Source organism: Marmota monax, unplaced genomic scaffold, assembly GCF_021218885.2.
Source record: "Marmota monax isolate L192 unplaced genomic scaffold, Marmota_monax_Labrador192_F-V1.1 WCK01_AAM20220418_F8-fsc00103, whole genome shotgun sequence".
NCBI classification, from domain to species: domain Eukaryota; kingdom Metazoa; phylum Chordata; class Mammalia; order Rodentia; family Sciuridae; genus Marmota; species Marmota monax.
The window spans coordinates 1,503,410-1,520,508 of NW_026694286.1; the positions used below are offsets into that span (position 1 = coordinate 1,503,410).

General features: G+C 37.9%; 1 long non-coding RNA gene across 4 annotated transcripts in view; it reads right to left on the reverse strand.

Moving 5' to 3' along the window:
- The window catches only part of LOC124108896 (uncharacterized), a 43,232-nt gene extending 26,591 nt beyond the window's left edge, over positions 1–16,641 (reverse strand). For 2 of the 4 annotated variants that reach the window (XR_009228880.1, XR_009228882.1), the window contains exons 1-2: positions 16,558–16,641; positions 16,326–16,407 (exon numbers count right to left, since the gene is read on the reverse strand). This is a non-coding gene — a long non-coding RNA (uncharacterized LOC124108896). Of the gene's footprint in view, positions 1–16,325; positions 16,505–16,557 lie in introns of those variants that run through there. The other 2 variants (XR_006856814.2, XR_009228881.1) reach the window with 1 other exon arrangement.
- Between the last annotated feature and the right edge of the window lie 458 nt (positions 16,642–17,099).

The following is a 17,099-nucleotide window of genomic DNA, read 5'->3' on the forward strand; positions in this document are numbered from 1 at the left end:
GAAGGACACCTTTTGGGGAAAAATAAGAAATACACATTCAAGGGAGAATGCAGGCCATCTTGAGAGGGAGGAATAGTCTCCTCTCTGTTTTAACAAGACAGGCTGTGGATATTTGTACCCTCCCTCCCCAAATTTTAATAATGACCTCAGCATCTAGAAAACTGTCATAGATTAATTTCTCACTTCCTTGCCCATATTCCTGAGAGGAAGACAAAATTACAGCTTTCCCTGAGTGTGCCTCGGTTTCCTAGTACCTTTGTTACCCTTTTGGGTCACACAGATATAAAAATAAGGTTGAAGACTTTGGCAATTTTCTTTTTTCATTAATACTATGCATTAGCTTCCCTTTTCTTTCTATGGGAAGGTTGGGGAGCATTTAAATCCATTTTCTGGTTATATAGAGGTAGTCAGAAATTTTTATTTTCTTTTTTTTGGAAAAATATAAATCTTAGGGGAATATATTAGTTCTGTGTGTGTGTGTCTGCGCGCATGCGCGGGTGCGTGGGGTGAGCACTCTACCACTGAACTATAGGGGAACATATTAGTGATTCTGGTTTTCACTTAAATGTCTGCCACGTGAAAGAGAGATATGAGTTACAGTTATTGTTTGTCCCCTGCACAGAAATCCCAACTTGGAGGAAAGTGGATGGTATCAGTGTGTCAGAAAGCAAAGGCACTACACAGTGACCAATGCAAGCCATGCAATGGTGAGCAGAGGCTTCACCCCGCTGGGAGTTTGGAAGAACTCTGGTTCTAGGCCAGCCCACTGTATCTTGAGTGCTCAGCAGGAAAGGGCACAGAATCTCAGCATCTGTGCCTTGTGTCCTAAGCCTCCTTTCTAGAGTGAAATATCATTTTGTGTTAGTTTAAGGTTTTACCTCTAATTATGACCTTTCTGATTTTCTTTGACCAGTCCCAATATGTTTGTGTTTGTTGTTAAGTGATGTCAGAAAGTATTTGTAAGAAATAGTATAAAGGGCAAATGTGCAGTGTGGCAAGGTAATCAAGATCTTATACCAAATGTCAGCTATCACTTTTGCTTCCAGGTTTTGGACTTCTCGTGAAGACTGCTTTTAGTTTTATGCCAGTTCTTTGCTGTTCACTATGACATTGCATGAAGTTTTTATCTGATTTTTGCGGGGAAGCCTTTGTTTTCAAGTCTAGCTCTCTGACCTTGGGTATCCAAGGACAGGCTCAGTGTCTGTGGAAGGCAGGGCCGTCTTTGCAACTGCCATCTCCAAACTCCTGAAGATTTAAAGGGAATAGAAGATAAAAATATCAGAAAGCATTTGTGACTAGCAAGGATGTTTCTTAGCTTCCTTCAGCACAGCTGAAAGGGAGTTGGAGTGAGTTTTTTTCAGACTTCACTAATGCCAGCAGAGGGCACATGTTCTGGTAGGTGGGGTCCATGAAATCAGCTGGTGGCTGGAAGTTGAAACTCTGGGGTGGGCCATACCTGAGTGGGAGCTCCCCATCCCAGTACATTGATATTCCATGTCGGACACTCCCTATGGAAGAGAATCCTTTAAATTGGTGCTTTGGATCTCAAAATTAATTCCTCCAAAACTTTAAACAAAGTCCATTTCAGGACTTGCTTTCTCTACAAAGTCTCTATGCTTAAACTCTACACTCTTCCTGTATTTATTCATAAGCATTAAATAAGAACAACTATTATTTCAATATGGATTTTCTGAAATATTAGGAACACATTTCTATGAATATGCAGGGCTGGGTATCGATGTTGAAAAAGCAGTGAGATATAAAGCAGATATGAAAAATAGAACTTGGGACTTAAAGACAAGAAAATCAAAGTCCTTTTGCAATTCTTTTCCTCCTTCCGCATTGTTGAGCTTTCTCTGATCTCTAGAGCATGGCAAAAGTTCAAGCACAAACAAACTATAAAAAGAAAAGCCTAGAAAAATTGCCTTTAAAAGAGATGCATTAAGTCTAAGATCTTTCACACAATAATTTTTAAAAAGAACATGGTGAGCAAGGAAGATAAGTCAAAAGATAGGAAGAGAGGTCTTTTTAATTAACAAAATAGATTAAAACCCAGTTGGTTCATCTTCCTTATCCATTCTACCTCCGAGTATCATCATTTGATTGATTTGTTTTGTTTTAATAATGCAGGTTTGAAAAGTAACTTTGGGCGTTATAGGCCAGAATCCTGGTTATATTTGAGGTATACTGATTGACCTTTACACAAGGAAGTCTGCAGGGCACCTGATCCGGAGGTTACAGGGTGTGTGTGTGTGTGTGTGTGTATGCATGTGCGTGCACAAATTCAAGATGAACACTAGGACTTAGGCATGTTACTAAAGGTAAATTACATCTCAATAGAATAGAATTTAGAATTGTGTCTGCCATTAGTGGATTGGGAAATACAAGGAGTATTTCAATTACTTTAGTGCGAGGCCTTGAATCACTTTACCTAAGCCACCTGAATGCTCTGACCCCCAATTTTCTTACTGAAGACATAAGAAGGTTTCAACTTTTGAATTATGGGACTATAATTTTTTTCTAATACTGGGGATTGAACACAGGAGTGCTCTACCCCTGAGCTACACCCCAGCCTTCTTTATTTTGAGACAGGGCCTAAGTTGCCCAGCCTGGCTTTGAACTTATGATCCTCCTGCCTCATCTTTCTGAGTAGTTAGAATGCTTGCTGTACTTGGCTCAAGACTATAAAATTTTGAATTTGGTCAGCTCATTGAATGGACAGTTACCTGTCCCATTGGGTGAGGTGGTTTTTTTAAAAAGTAAAAAAATGTAGATGGTAAAAAAAAAAATTCAAAGAAAGATGTCCCTCTCCATTAACTTCTAGTCTCTTTCTCTAAATATATTTAGGGTTAATAAATGTTTATTCTTCAAGAACTTGTTATGGAATATCAGCATATATGTGTATAGTCTTGAAAATGTTTACTCAAATGACATCATATTAATACTGACTATATTTTTGTTTTATTCCACTTAATAACATTTCTTAGAAACCTTTTATATGCAAAAAACAAATTTATCTCCTTTATTTTTGTACTGGAGATTGAACCCAGGGGCACTCTACCACTGAACTACACCCCCAGCCCTTTTTGGTTTTTATTTTGAGACAGTTTCTTGCTAAGTCACTGAGGCTGGTCTCCCAAAATTTCTATCCTCCTATCTCAGTCTCCTGAGTTGCTGGGGTTACAGGCATGCACCAAAGTGCCTGGCTTATCTCATTTTTTTTAATAGGTGAATGTTATTTTATTGTACATAACAATGTATTTAATCAATCTCCTACTAGTGGATATTTGGATTATTTTCAGAATTTTGTTATTACAATTAATCCTGTAATAAACATCTCTGCATATATCTAGACATACTTTTGTAATTATATTTTGCATAGTAAATCCCCAGTAGAACTACTGTTTCAAGCAATAAGTGCATTTAAAATTTTGTGTTCAATTGCCATTTCAAAAGGTTTATAAATTTATTCTGCAATTGATCATGTATTAGAGTGTCTATTTTTTCCCACTATTGCCAACACTGGCATAATCTATCTTTAACATTTAAAGAAATTAATTATAGATAAAAATAGGGTGAGGGGTAGATCTTAAGAACAAAATTAAATAATGTAAGTTTACCAATTTTAATGTATTTCCTTGTATTTAGCCCCTCAAGAGTCTCCTTTCATCCTTAACTATTTGGTGTTTCACATTTACCAATTTATTCTGTGATAACTTTGGAAGCTTAACAATTAACCAGGTTTGCTTCAGCAGCTAAGAGTATCAAGACACACCTTACATTTGCATTGCATTTCAGAATTTCATTTTGTTTCATAAAATGTACCCTAATGGGCACACCTTTTGTCATTGAGCTGATACTGATGAGAACACAATGTACGCTGAACGGACAGCATTGTCCTGTGACATAGGAGGTACCCAGAGCAAGTAAGTTTAAAGGAAAAACAGTGTATGCTTTACAGAACATGCAGTTTCTCAGATGAACTCATTGAAGATTTTTCTCTCTGATCTAGCAGGATTCATCTGAACAGCTACCAGCTAATCCTTCAAGAAGGGCAGAGTGCAATGCCCTTTCTTGCTCTTGCTTCAGGCAGAAACTTCAGGGTTGAATATCAACCATGTTCTCTTTTTGCATACAGCTTCCCAGATGACCATGAGCATAGCTGGTAGGAACACGTCTACTGACAGAAAGCAAAAATGACAGCAACCATATGTGATAAATTCAAAATCCTTCCATTGGGGCACTCTTAAAATACAATTTCAGACTTTCACACTTTTGTTGCTTTAAAAATTATCACACAAAACTAGTATCACAAGAAAGTCCTAATAACCTTTGGAAGTTTTGACATCTTTCTTTTGAGCTACCAAAATCAGCATCTATGTGATACAAACAAATATCCAGAGTTCGTTTGTAAATATGGATTACCAAGCCCCCTAAAAGTTACGTGAGGGTACATTTGCCACAGACATGAGTTTTAAAATAGCCACAATGAAGCCTAGAAAAGAAGAGATAAAGGAAAAGAGAAGGAAGGAGGAAGAAGACTAATAAGAAATAAAGAGAAATAGTGGGTCTGGGATGTAGCTCAGTGATAGAGTGCTTGCCTGGGGTCCTAGGTTCAATAACCAGCATTGCAAAAACAAAACAAAACCAGGAAAAGAAAGAAAAGGAAGTGATAAGGTACAGGGTCAGCCAGTGGGAGGTTAGGGGATGGGTAGAATTATTTTCCAATTTGTGTTGGTCCAGCCTAATTTATTTCACCATTATACAAGGTCATATGCATCAATTAAAAGGATTGTCTTAGGACACCTATTAGTATCATTAGTTTATAAACTGGAACCGGTATTGCTACCAAGATATTTAGGAGCCAGGCACAGTAGTGCACACCTATAATCCTAGCAGATCATGAGGCTGAGGCAGGAGGATTTCAAGTTCAAAGTGAGCCTCAGCAATGATGAGGCTCTAAGCAACTCAGTGAGACCCTGTTCTAAATAAAATACAAAATAGAGCCAAGGATGTGGTTTAGTGGTCGAGTGCCCCTGAGTTCAATCCCCAGTACCAAAAAAAAAGAAAAAAAACATAGGGGGTTATGTTCTGATGATCCCATTGTAAATTGGAAAAGTTGTTAAGTCAAAAATCATTCATTACACTTAAGTCCCAACATCAGAGCTTAGCTTAGCCTACCTCAAACATGCTCAACACTTATAGTAACTAGAACACTTATAGTAACTTATAATTGGGCATTGCAAGAAAGTATTGTAGTGTAGATTACTAGCCCAAGAAAAGATCAAAATTCTACCTTTGGTTGCTCTAAATGTGTATTTCTTTTGCTTCACTGTAAAGTTGAAAAATTATAGATTGGGGAAATGTACATGCTAAAAATATGAGTATATACAGGGTTCAGGAAATATGGAATAGATGTACTTTCCCTAATTCTCCCATTAAGAACAACCCCACCCCTTGATATCATATATAAAACACACATAGGTCAACTGAAAAATGAAGAGGAAAAAAAAGCAGCTCAATGAAGAACCTTGAGACTCAAGATGCACAAACCGTGAATCCCAGGGTTTACTTTTTTGCCTCACGTAGCCAACATTTGGAGCTGAAGAACCAGTAAACCAGAAATTGACACAGGCCAAATAACCACAAAAGCCTGTTCTCTCTAGTCAAGGAACCAGGGAAGGAGCAGCCTTGCAAAACAGAACAGTCTTAGATAACAGACGCCCTAGTTCAGCCAGACCCCATGCCCCACCCCCATCCCCACCAGCCTGACATCCCCTCCCCCTGGCCAGGCTGTAACAAGGCACCAAACTCCCCAACAGGGTTCCTGTCAAAGAATGCCAACCAGAGAGTCAGGACTTTACCACTCTCCAACAACAACAATGTCAGCCTCCCACCCCTGCTGTGTCAGCAGAGGCCACAGCGGAGCAAGAATGAGGTACTCCTATCTAACAAAGCTGGCATCAATGGACATCTAATGGTGGCCCAGAGCACTTGCCACTGCCCAGCAGTGAGGAGGTGTTCACTCCTCCAAGACCAATGGAGGCCAGGTGGGAAGTAGGGACTTCTACCTCCAACTGTAATGAGAGGGTGGCCCTCTTTTACCTGCTGCAATAATATGGGAGGAGGCCAGGTCAAAGAGAAGGTAAATAAGATCCGGAGTCCCATCACAAAATCCTCAGACAAAAAGGCTTCAATGGACTCTAACAAAACTCAGAAAAATCTCAACTTGAGTGAAAAAAGGCAACCAAGAAATGTCAACATTAAAAAGTCAAAATGTTAGGATTATTTCACAAATTTTGTTTATTTATGTATTTACAGTACTAAGGGTTGAATCCAGGGGTGCGCCACCACTGAGCTACATTTTCAACCCTGTTTCTTATTTTGAGACAGGATCTTGCAAAATTGTCCAGACGGACCTTGAATTTCCCATTCTCCTGCCTCAGCCGCCTGAGTGGCTGGGATTAGAGGCATACACCACCACTCCTGGCTCCTCTAACAGATATTTAAAACAGCCATCATAAAAAATTTTTCAATGAGCAATAATGAACACATTTGAAAAATGGGAGTTAGGAGGCTGAGAGCAAGTCTCAAGGGGAAAAAAAAAGATGATATAAGGAAGAGCCAAGTGTAAAATCTAAAGCTGAAAAATAAAGCAACACACAAAAAAGTTGATGGGTGGACTCAACAATGGAATGAAGGGGAAAAGAGCAAAGAATGAGTAAATTTGAAGAAAGAACCATTTAAATCAAACTATTCTAAACAATAGAGAGAAAAATGGATAGAGTTAAACAACAACAACAAAACACCCAATATTCTTGTCATTACAGTCCTGGAAGGAGAGGGTAGGACCAAAAAAAGTACTTAAATAATAACAGATGGGTGTGGTGGCGTGTACCTGTAATACCTGCAGCTCGGAAGGCTGAGGCAGGAGAATGGCAAGTTCAAGACCAGCCTCAGCAATTTAGCAAGGCACTAAGCAACTTAGCGAGACCCTATCTCTGGGGATGTGGCTCTGTGGGTAAGAACCCCTGGCTTTAATCCCCAGGGAGGAGGAGGAGGAGGAGGAGGAGGAGGAGGAGGAGGAGGAGGAGGAGGAGGAGAAAGCCTCCAAATTTGTCAAAAGATAGAAATCTATAGATTCAAGATATTGAGTGAATATGAGCTGGGTAAACCCAAGGACATCCATATCGAGACACATCATACCCAAACTTCTGAAGGCTAAAGACAAAAAATCTTTAAAACAACAAGAGAAAGGACACCATATACAGGAAAAAAAAAATTCAAATAACAACAAATCTATCATCATAAGCCATAGGGACAAAATGCAAGTGGCACAATATGTTTGAAGTGTTAAAAGAATAGAGCTCTTAACCCAGAATTATATACGCAGAGACAATATCCTTCAGGAATGAAGAAGAAATCAAGACACTCAGAAATAGAAAACTGATTTGTCAGTATCATGTCTACCATTAAAAGATGGCTAAAGGAAGTTCTCTAAACGGATAGGAATTCTTTTTCTAAAAAGACCATCAGAAAGAAAGAGAATATTTTCCTTTACTCCCCCCCCCAAGTACTGGTAATTGAAATTCTTTTTCTTTTGAATCTTCAAAATTATGTATGATGGATAAAACAAAAATTTTAACATTACCTAATGAATAATGAATATATGTAGAGGAAATATTTAAGATAATTATAATTTAATATTAAGGCAATTATAATTAAATGGGGAAGGTTACAAGGACATAAAGGAAGCAAGAATTCTAGATGTTATTTGAGACCTGGTAAAAGATCAACACCCATAGGCAGTGATAAGGTATACATAATGTAAAACCTAAAGCAACTACTAAAAATCTTTACAAAAATACAAACTACAAATAAGTTAAACGAAATTTTAAAAGATGTACAAGTAATCCACTGGGAGGCAGAAAAAACAAAGAACAGAAAATAAAATGGCAATCTTAAGCCCTAACATACGAATTATTACATCAAATGTAAATGATAAAAATATCAATTAAAATACAGAGATTGGCAGGGTGGAATTTTATAAAATGGGACCTAACTCTCTGCTGTCTATGGAAAATTATTGCATATAAAATCATATAGGTAAAAGGAAAAAGAAAGCATCATCATGAAAACGTTAACTAAAAGAAAGCAAACATGGTTATATTGTTATCAGGTATAAAAAACTTCAGAGCAAAGAAAATTACCAGAGACAGAAAAGGGCATTGCATATAATAGATGAGCAAGTATTTCAAGAAGGACATAGCCATCCTAAATGGGCATGCACCAAATAACAGAACAGCAAAATAAGTACAGTGGTTGACAGAACTGCACTGAGAAATAGATGAACCCACAATCATGGTCGGAAGTTTCAGCACTTTTTCTCACTAATTAATAGACAAGAAATTATCAGGGTATAGAACTCAGCAATATTATCTATCAACCAATAGAACTTAATTGCGTCCTCTAGAATACAGCTCTTAACAACAGCAGAATATATATTCAAGTGTCCACAAAACATGTACTAACATAGATCATATCCTGGGCCATCAAACAACCCTTAATAAATTTAAATAACTAATCATACAGGGCATTTTTCTCCAAAATCCAGACAAGACATCAGTAACATAAATATAACTGGAAATTCTCAAAACATTTGGAAACTCAATAACATACTTCTAAATAGCTGATGAGCTGAAAAGGAGGAGAAAAATTTAAATACATGGAACTGAATGAAAATGAAAACAGGGTATGAAAATTGGTGGTACAGGGGTAAATTAATGCTGAGATAAAAATTTATAGTTCTGGGCTAGGGATGTGGCTAAGTGGTAGGGCACTTGACTGGATTTGATCCTCCCAGCAAAAACACACACACACACACACACACACACACACACACACACACACGAAAGAAAGAAAAGTACTATTAACATTAGAAGAGAAAAAGTCTGAAATCAATAATCTGAGTTCCTACTCAAGGACCAGGAAAAGAAGAGGAAATAAAACCCAAAGCAAGCAAGAAAAAAATAGCAAAGATTACAAAAAAAATCAATGAAATTTGAAACAGGATAACATTAGAAAAAAAATGAAAGAAATAGCTGGTTCTCTGAAAAGATCAATAAAATCTTAAACCTCTGTTAAACCTGTCAAACCTGACTGGCCATGAGGTGAGGGGGTGGGTCAGGGGGAGGATTAATGATAAACATTAACAATTTCAGGAATGAGACAGGGATTATCACCAAAAGCCCACAAGCATCAAAAGGTTAATAAGGACATACTTTAAACAAGTCTACAAACATTAATTTAACAATTTAGATAAAATGGACCAGTCCAAATGACATACACTGCTACAACTCACCCAATGTGAAATAGATAATATAGCTAGCCATATAACTCTTAAGGAAATTGAATTTGTAATTTAAAAACTCCTGAAAAAAAGAAATCACCGAAACCAGATGGTTTCACTGGAGAATTCTGTCAAACATTTAAGGAAGAACTAGCACCAGTTCCACACAATCTCTTCCAGAAAACAGAAAATTAGAATACTTTTTTAATTTTATGAAATTGATATTATCTTAATGCCCCAGCAAAAGATAATATATGAAAACAAAACAAAAATACATCCAAACAAAAAACCTACAGATTAATATTCCTCATGAATACAGATGCAAAAATTCTTAAGAAAATATTAGCAAATAAAATTCAATAATATATACAAAAAATTATATACCATCACAAAGTAGAGTTTATTTCAATGATACAAAGCTGGTTCCCTATTAAAACAATTAATCAATGCAATAAGCCATATTAACAGTTATGATATTGCAAAATATATATTTGTTCTTTGTCTTGCTTCTTGGCATATAACCCTTAAAATCCTTGGAATCTCCAAAGTGATAATTATTTAAATTTTATTTTTGGTACTAGGGATTGAACCTAGGTGTGCTTTGCCACTGAGCTACATCCTCAGCCCAGAAATATATAAAAAGAAAGAAAAGTACTACTAACATTAGAAGAGAAAAAGTCTGAAATCAATGATTTGAGTTCCTACTCAAGAACCAGAAAAAGAAGAGGAAATAAATCCCAGAAGCTATATATATTTATTTATTTATACATATATTATATATAATATACATATATATTGTATGTATTTAAATTTTTCTCCTCCTCTTCATATATTATATACATATATTATATATATAATATATATAAAATTTTGAGACAGGTTTTTGCAGAATTGCTAAATTGCTAAGTTACATAGCAAACCATGATATATATAGATATAGCTTTTTTTTTGAGAGAGAGAATTTTGCTAAGTTGCTGAGGTTGTCCTCTAACTTGTGATCCTCTTGCCTCAGCCTCCTGAGTTGTTGGGATTACAGGCATGTGCCCCCCCATCCCCCTGGGCGGATAGTGTTTTTTGTAGTTAACTGAAAGCTGGCAATTTCTAGGTAGCTTCAGGTGGGATCTGGTCACTAGAAACACAAAGTAGGATTATAGGGTAGGGACTTTCAGTCCTACCACCAAACTCTGGGAAAAGGGTAGAGACTAAAAATGGAGTCAATTACCAATGGTCATTGTCTTAATTACCACACCTCCATAAAAACTTGGGAGGATGGAGTTTAGTGGATCTTCCAGACAGTTGAACATATGGAGGCTTCTGAAGAGTGGTGCAATGTAGAGAGCATGGAAGCTTGGTACCACCACCTTACCCTGTGCATTTCTTTATCTATGTCCTTTAAAATAAATTAGTAAATCCATTTTCATGAGTTCTGAGAGCCATTCATGCAAATTAATCAAACCTGAGGAGAGAGTTGTGTGAACTCTGATTTATAGCCAGTTAGTCAAAAGGACAGGTGAAAAGACCCGGGGATTATGATTGACATCTAAAGTAGGAATGTAGTCCTGAGGATTGAGCCCTCAACCCATGGAACTGGACACTCGTGGCAAGGTTGAATTGGATAAGAGGACAACTAGCTGTTGTCCATGAAGAATTGCTTGATTACTTGCTGGTGGGGAGAAACTCACAGAAATCTTCTGTATTAATTATTGTAGTGTGAGAGCACAGGAAAAATAGCTTTGTTTTTCCAGAGAACAAAAACCACATGATCAAAATCTACTGATGATAAAAATTATCAGAAAACTCTGGATAGAAGATAACTTCTGATAGAAGGCCTTTACAAAACACAAAACAAACCCTATAACTAGCATCATACTTCATGGTGAAAGACTGATTGTCCTCCCTTTACACTAGGAACAAGGCAAAGATTTCACTCCCACTATTTCTTATTTCAATTCCATATTGTACTATAAATCCTAGCCAATGCAATAAGGCAAGAAAATAAGTGAAAAGCATTCACATTGAGAAAAAGTTAATAAATGATCCTGATTTGCAAAGTGTATATATATATTTAATATATATATATTTAAATATGGAAAACCCTTAGGAACCTCCAAAATTTCTTATAATTACAAAATGAATTCCACAAGATCAAGGAATATAAGATAAATTTATAAAAATCAATTGTTTTTATGTATACTAGGAATGATCACATGGACACTAAAGTTGAAAATACAATACCCTTTATAATCACTCAACACAAAATTAAAAGTGTAGATGTAAATCTAACAAAACATGTCTAGGACTCATGTTGAAAACTGCAAAATGCGGATGATAGAAATCAGAGCTCTAAATAAATGGATTGGAATACTCAATACAGAAAAGGTCAATTCTCCCCAAATTGATATTCAAATTTAACAAAATTTTTATTAAAATATTAGCAAGATTTTTGTAGAGATAGACATGATTAGTATGAAATTTATATGAATGCAAATGAATAACTAAAACAAAATTCAGGGGGGTGTTGGAGATTGAACTCAGGGCCTTGTGCATGCTAACACACACGCTACTATTGAGCTACACTTCTAGCCAAAAAAAAAAAAAGTAAAAAGAAGAATAAAATGGAAATAATCAGCCTACCAAATTTGTAGAACAGATAAATAAAGTGCAGCATATTGACTCAATTTTGGGGAAAGGCAGCTGGACATAAAAAAATGCATTGCACAGTTTAATTTATATCAAATTTAATACATGCAAGCCTAAACTATAGTTTTTAGGAATGTACACTTGAGTGGCAAAAGAATAAAACAACTGGGCATGGTGGTGCATGCATGTAATCCCAGAGACTCTGGAGGTTGAGGCAGGAGGATTGCAAGTTCGAGGCCAGTCTCAGCTATTGCAGGGGGGCCAGCACCCCACCAGGGTAGTTTCCTGCTCAGAAGGTATAAGCCACCTGAGAAAAAGAAAGTCTGAAATAATTAGTAAAGGATAAGAGTCAGAACCAGAAATTAGAAAAAAAAGGAAGAGGACTGCCTGGTAGGTTCTCCAGCTCACCTAGGAGCTGGAACAGCACAACTAGAAAATGGCTCCAGTTCTCTATTTAAGGGAGAGCACATCAAAGGCAGGGAGGAGTCTTGCTTTTTGGTGTGGCAGGGGTCTTGCAGCAAACAGGTTGATTGTCATCTTGGCAAGCCACACTCATCTCTGAGGGGTTGTGTGGCTGTGTGACTCCTGGGGGTTACCCCATCTCTAGTGCAGTGCTGAACCTAACAGAGCTTATAGGAAGTCACACATATTGGGCAGTCTCAAACCTACAGAGTTGTCGCTGGGAGTTCCTTAAACCAGCCTGTCCTTCTCAATGGCTTCCTGGTCAATTTGGTTCATGCATATTTCAGGGACGGCTCCCTGCACTCAGCAACTTAGCAAGACCCTGTCTCAAGATAAAAAAAAATGCAAAGGGCAGGAGATGTTGCTCAATGAAAAAGTGTCCACAAGTTCAATCCCTGGTACAGGAGGGAATAGGAAGGAAGGAACGAAGGAAGCACAGAAGTGTTAGGTTCCACAGTTAAGGGAGTAGTTATTTCCAGTCAGAAGCAGTGGTGTAATTGGTAAGGGATATGAGGGAGCTTCTGGATGCTGACAATATTTTCTCTCTTGTGATTATAAGAAGCTTGTTTTATTTGATACTTAAATTATGTGTACTTTTCTGCATAGGCGTTATATTTCTTACATAAAAAGTCTCTGTTTTAAAAAGAATAATCATTGCCTTTGGGAAGGAAATCTTGTACAAATGGAAGAGAAGGAAGACAGAAGTCGGGGAGAACTATTGGAGGTGAGTGAGGGTTGCTATGGTAATAATCCAGGTATGTCATGATGAGGAGCAGGATTAGGACATCATCAGTAAAGATAGGGATGAGACATTAGAGAATTATTAGAAAGTAAATGATGGAGGAGATGGAAAAGTCAGGATATGGTAGCTGGTCTCTAAAGATGGTCCCCAATGGGCCATGCCCAGTCATGTAGTCTCATGCTGATTCTGGGCTTGTTCATTAAGAGAGCTGGAGAGCCAGCCATGGTGGTGAGCACCTTTAGTCCCAGGCACTGGAGAGACTGAAGCAGAAAGATGATTTGAGCCCAGGTGTTGGAGACCACCTGGGCAATGTCAGGAGACCCCATCTCAATGTGAATTAATAAATAAATAAAAATTTAAAAATCCAACATGGGGTCAAAGAAGGAGGAGGAGGAAGAGGAGGAGGAGGAGGAGGAGACAACAGCTGATAGCATGAGGTCAAATAACACATCAGCACATGGTCACAGGAGTGCGTGACTCTAGCTAAGAAGTAGGACCTACTCCTTCAAAGACGGGTACAAATATCACCTGCTCTGTGAAGACCCCATTGGCACTGATTTCCAAGCACTATCTTTTCCCCAGTGATTTTGAAGTTCTTTGGAAATAACTTTCCTATAGCCCTCTCCTCACTGTCCTGTAGTTCTATGTTTTTTTACATGTCTGTCTTCCCCAATGAATTGTGGTTCAAGATAGGATTGTAACTTAATCGTGTATTGTATAGTCCCTAAAAGCAAGTAGTCCCCAGTAGATAAATGAATTAACAAATGAATTAATAAGTCACTACTGGCACCTTATGCAGATAAACACATTAGGAAATTTTAAAATTACTAGATATTGCCCGGTGTGGTGGTGCACACCTATAATCCCAGTGGCTTGGGAGGCTAAGGCAGGAGGATGGAAAGTTCAAAGCTAGTTTGAGCAATATAGTGAGGTCCTAAGCAACTCAGTGAGACCCTGACTCTAAATAAAATACAAAAAAGGGCTGGGGATGTGATTAAGTGTACCTGGTTTCAATAGCCAGTACTAAAATATAAAAAAAAATTACTAGATATTGTTGCTTGCATCTTAATGAAGGAGGATATTTCTCACTAAGCAAAGACTGGAAAGTAGTTAGTATATGATAAGTACAGAACTGAAAAGAATGTTTTCCTATACATTTCACTCTTCTTTTGGACTTATTCCTTTCCAGAGACTATTTCGAAGTACATAAATTTATCTTCTCTGGAAAGCAGTATGGAGATACCTCAGAAAACTTGGAATGGAACCACCATTTGACGTAGCTATTCCACTCCTCAGTTTATACCTAAAGGACTTAAAATCAGCAGACTACGGGGACACAGCCATATCAATGTTTATTGCAGCGCAATTCACAATAGCGAAACTATGGCACCAAGCTAGATGCCCTTCAGTAGATGAATGGATAGAGAAAATGTGGTGCATATACACAATGGAATATTACTCAGCCTTAAAAAGGAATGAAATTATGGTATTTGCAGGTAAATGGATACAGTTGGAGAATATCATGTTAAGTGAAATTAGCCAGACCCCCAAAACCAAAGGCTGAATGTTTTCTCTGAGAAGTGGATGCTGATTCATAATGGGGCAGAGGAATAGGGAAGAATGAATGAACTTTGGTTTGTGTAGAGGGGAGTGAGAGGAGGGGTGGGGCTGTGGGGATGGGAAGGACAGTAGAATGAGACAGACATTATTACCGAACATACACGCATGACTACACTACTGGTGTGACTCTGCACCATGTACAGCCAGAGAAATAAGAAGTTGTGCTCCATTTGTGTACAATGTGTCAAAATGCATTCTACTGTCATGTATCATTAAATAGAACAAAAAAATTATCTTCTATCTGGTGCTTAAATTTGGAGAGATTTTACACAGTATATTTTGAAGATGCTCTTTAATTGGAAAGAAACAAAATAAAACAAAAAACAGACTATGCCTTAAGACTTTGTGAATAACAGAGACTTATGGATTTTTCTTTTTACCCAATAGAGAATTTTAAATAAATTAATTAAATAGCTTTATGTACCTCTTTGTTATAGGAAAAGTGATTAAGACAATCCTACTCCAAAACCTTGTACTTTATTTAACCCAATCAAACATAATTAATTTATTGAGACTTTATAAAAATCGGTGAAAGAACTCAACTCCTATGTCTACACGATACCCTATAATTTTAGTTTCCTATCCTTCCCCTGAGGGAAGAAAACAGCTGTGTTTACCCAATCATGGCTGACAAAATCCCTTTGTTGGTACTGTACTATCAAAGTTACTTTTTGCAAATGTGAAATCTGGCAGCGTTTTAATTCCAAATGATCACGTGTGTGCTCCAATGAGTCTTCAGAGGGAGAACTGCCAATTTTGAAGGGCTACTGAAGGTACTTAAATATTCATCAGACAAGAGGTCTGCCAACAGCTTCCAGAGTCCAACTGCTTCCTCAAATTACACAGCAGACAGAGAAGATTTGGGGAATGTTAACAAAATGAGAATAGGAGTTGCTTAGATACTTTGTTTGAAATATGGGCTGTTTGAAATGAAAATGGGAGTAGCTAGCCTCATCCAAGGTTAGGGATTGATGAGAAAGTATCTTTCTAGAATAAGCATAATTCTGAGTAGTCCTTTTGCTGTCCCTATCACTGCAAAGTCAGACAAACTTTTTTTTTTTTCTTTTTTGGTACTGGGTATTGAACTCAGGGGCACTCAACCACTGAGCTACACCCTCAGCTCTATTCGGTATTTTACTTAGAGACAGGATCTCACTGAGTTGCTTAGTGCCTCATTTTTTGCTGAGGCTGGCTATGAACTTTCGATCCTCCTGCCTCAGCCTCCTGAGACCCTGGGATTACAGGCTTGCCACCACACCCGGCTAGCCAGACTTTAGATTAGAAGATTGGAAGGATAGAAAGACGAGTAAAGGTTCTTAAATAAACACCTAAAATAGTCAAACTTATAAGGACTGCCTTTCTGGATTATTTATTCAATAAATAAAGATTAAAATTTTTTTAAATTAAAAAAATAAAGACGAAGCACCTACTATTGATGATACAATCATCTCCATCAAAAACCAGCCACTGGGAGGTAAATCACTTTGCTTTAAAGATCAGGAGCAAAGTTACCTGCACAAAATGTTTCCTTGTCCATGATAGAATTCCTGCCAGTCATGCCAACCCAAACTAGTCACCATATCCGCTGCAATTCCTTAAAAAAAAATAAAAATCTAGTTAAAGATCAGTGGCTCTCAATCTTGACTGCAAATTAGAACCATGTGAAGATGTTTGAGGTCCATAATGCCAAGTGTTTTCCAGAAGTTCCCAGATGAATCTAATGTGCAGTCAATGTTCAACTCACCGCCTCCTTTCCTGGAAGCCCTTCCCTGCCCGGCTCCCCCTTTCCAATCTGCTTCTCAAGCTTCCACTGACTCAGGATTCCAAGGGGCAGACCAACCAAGCATCCCTTGCCTCTGAGTCACTTCCTGATACTGCCCCTCCCCTCCCCCTCCCCAGCACCCCGCATAGTTCCATCCTGCCACCTGGAGTGAGTGAAGGAGCTTTCCTTGGGGACAGGTCTTTTTGCTTTCATCTCTGTATCCCCGGTGCCAATCAATATTGGCAGGATAAACCAAGGACAAATGTTAACTACTTTTAGCACCCCGTTTTCCGTGGTTTAAACCTCCAGAGCATCTGTAGTCCCTGGTAGTCCAAAGACCTATAAATTCTGTCAACTCCCCACCGCAGACCTGGCAGTAGAGACCGGGGATCCCAGGGCTGTGAGAGCCATGTCCACGGCTGTCAAAATCCACAATTAGTTCCATTTGTTATGAAACACTCCTGTAGGGTCTTTGCAGTCCATTATAGTATTCTGCAAATAACAACAATAAAAAACAGCTGTGT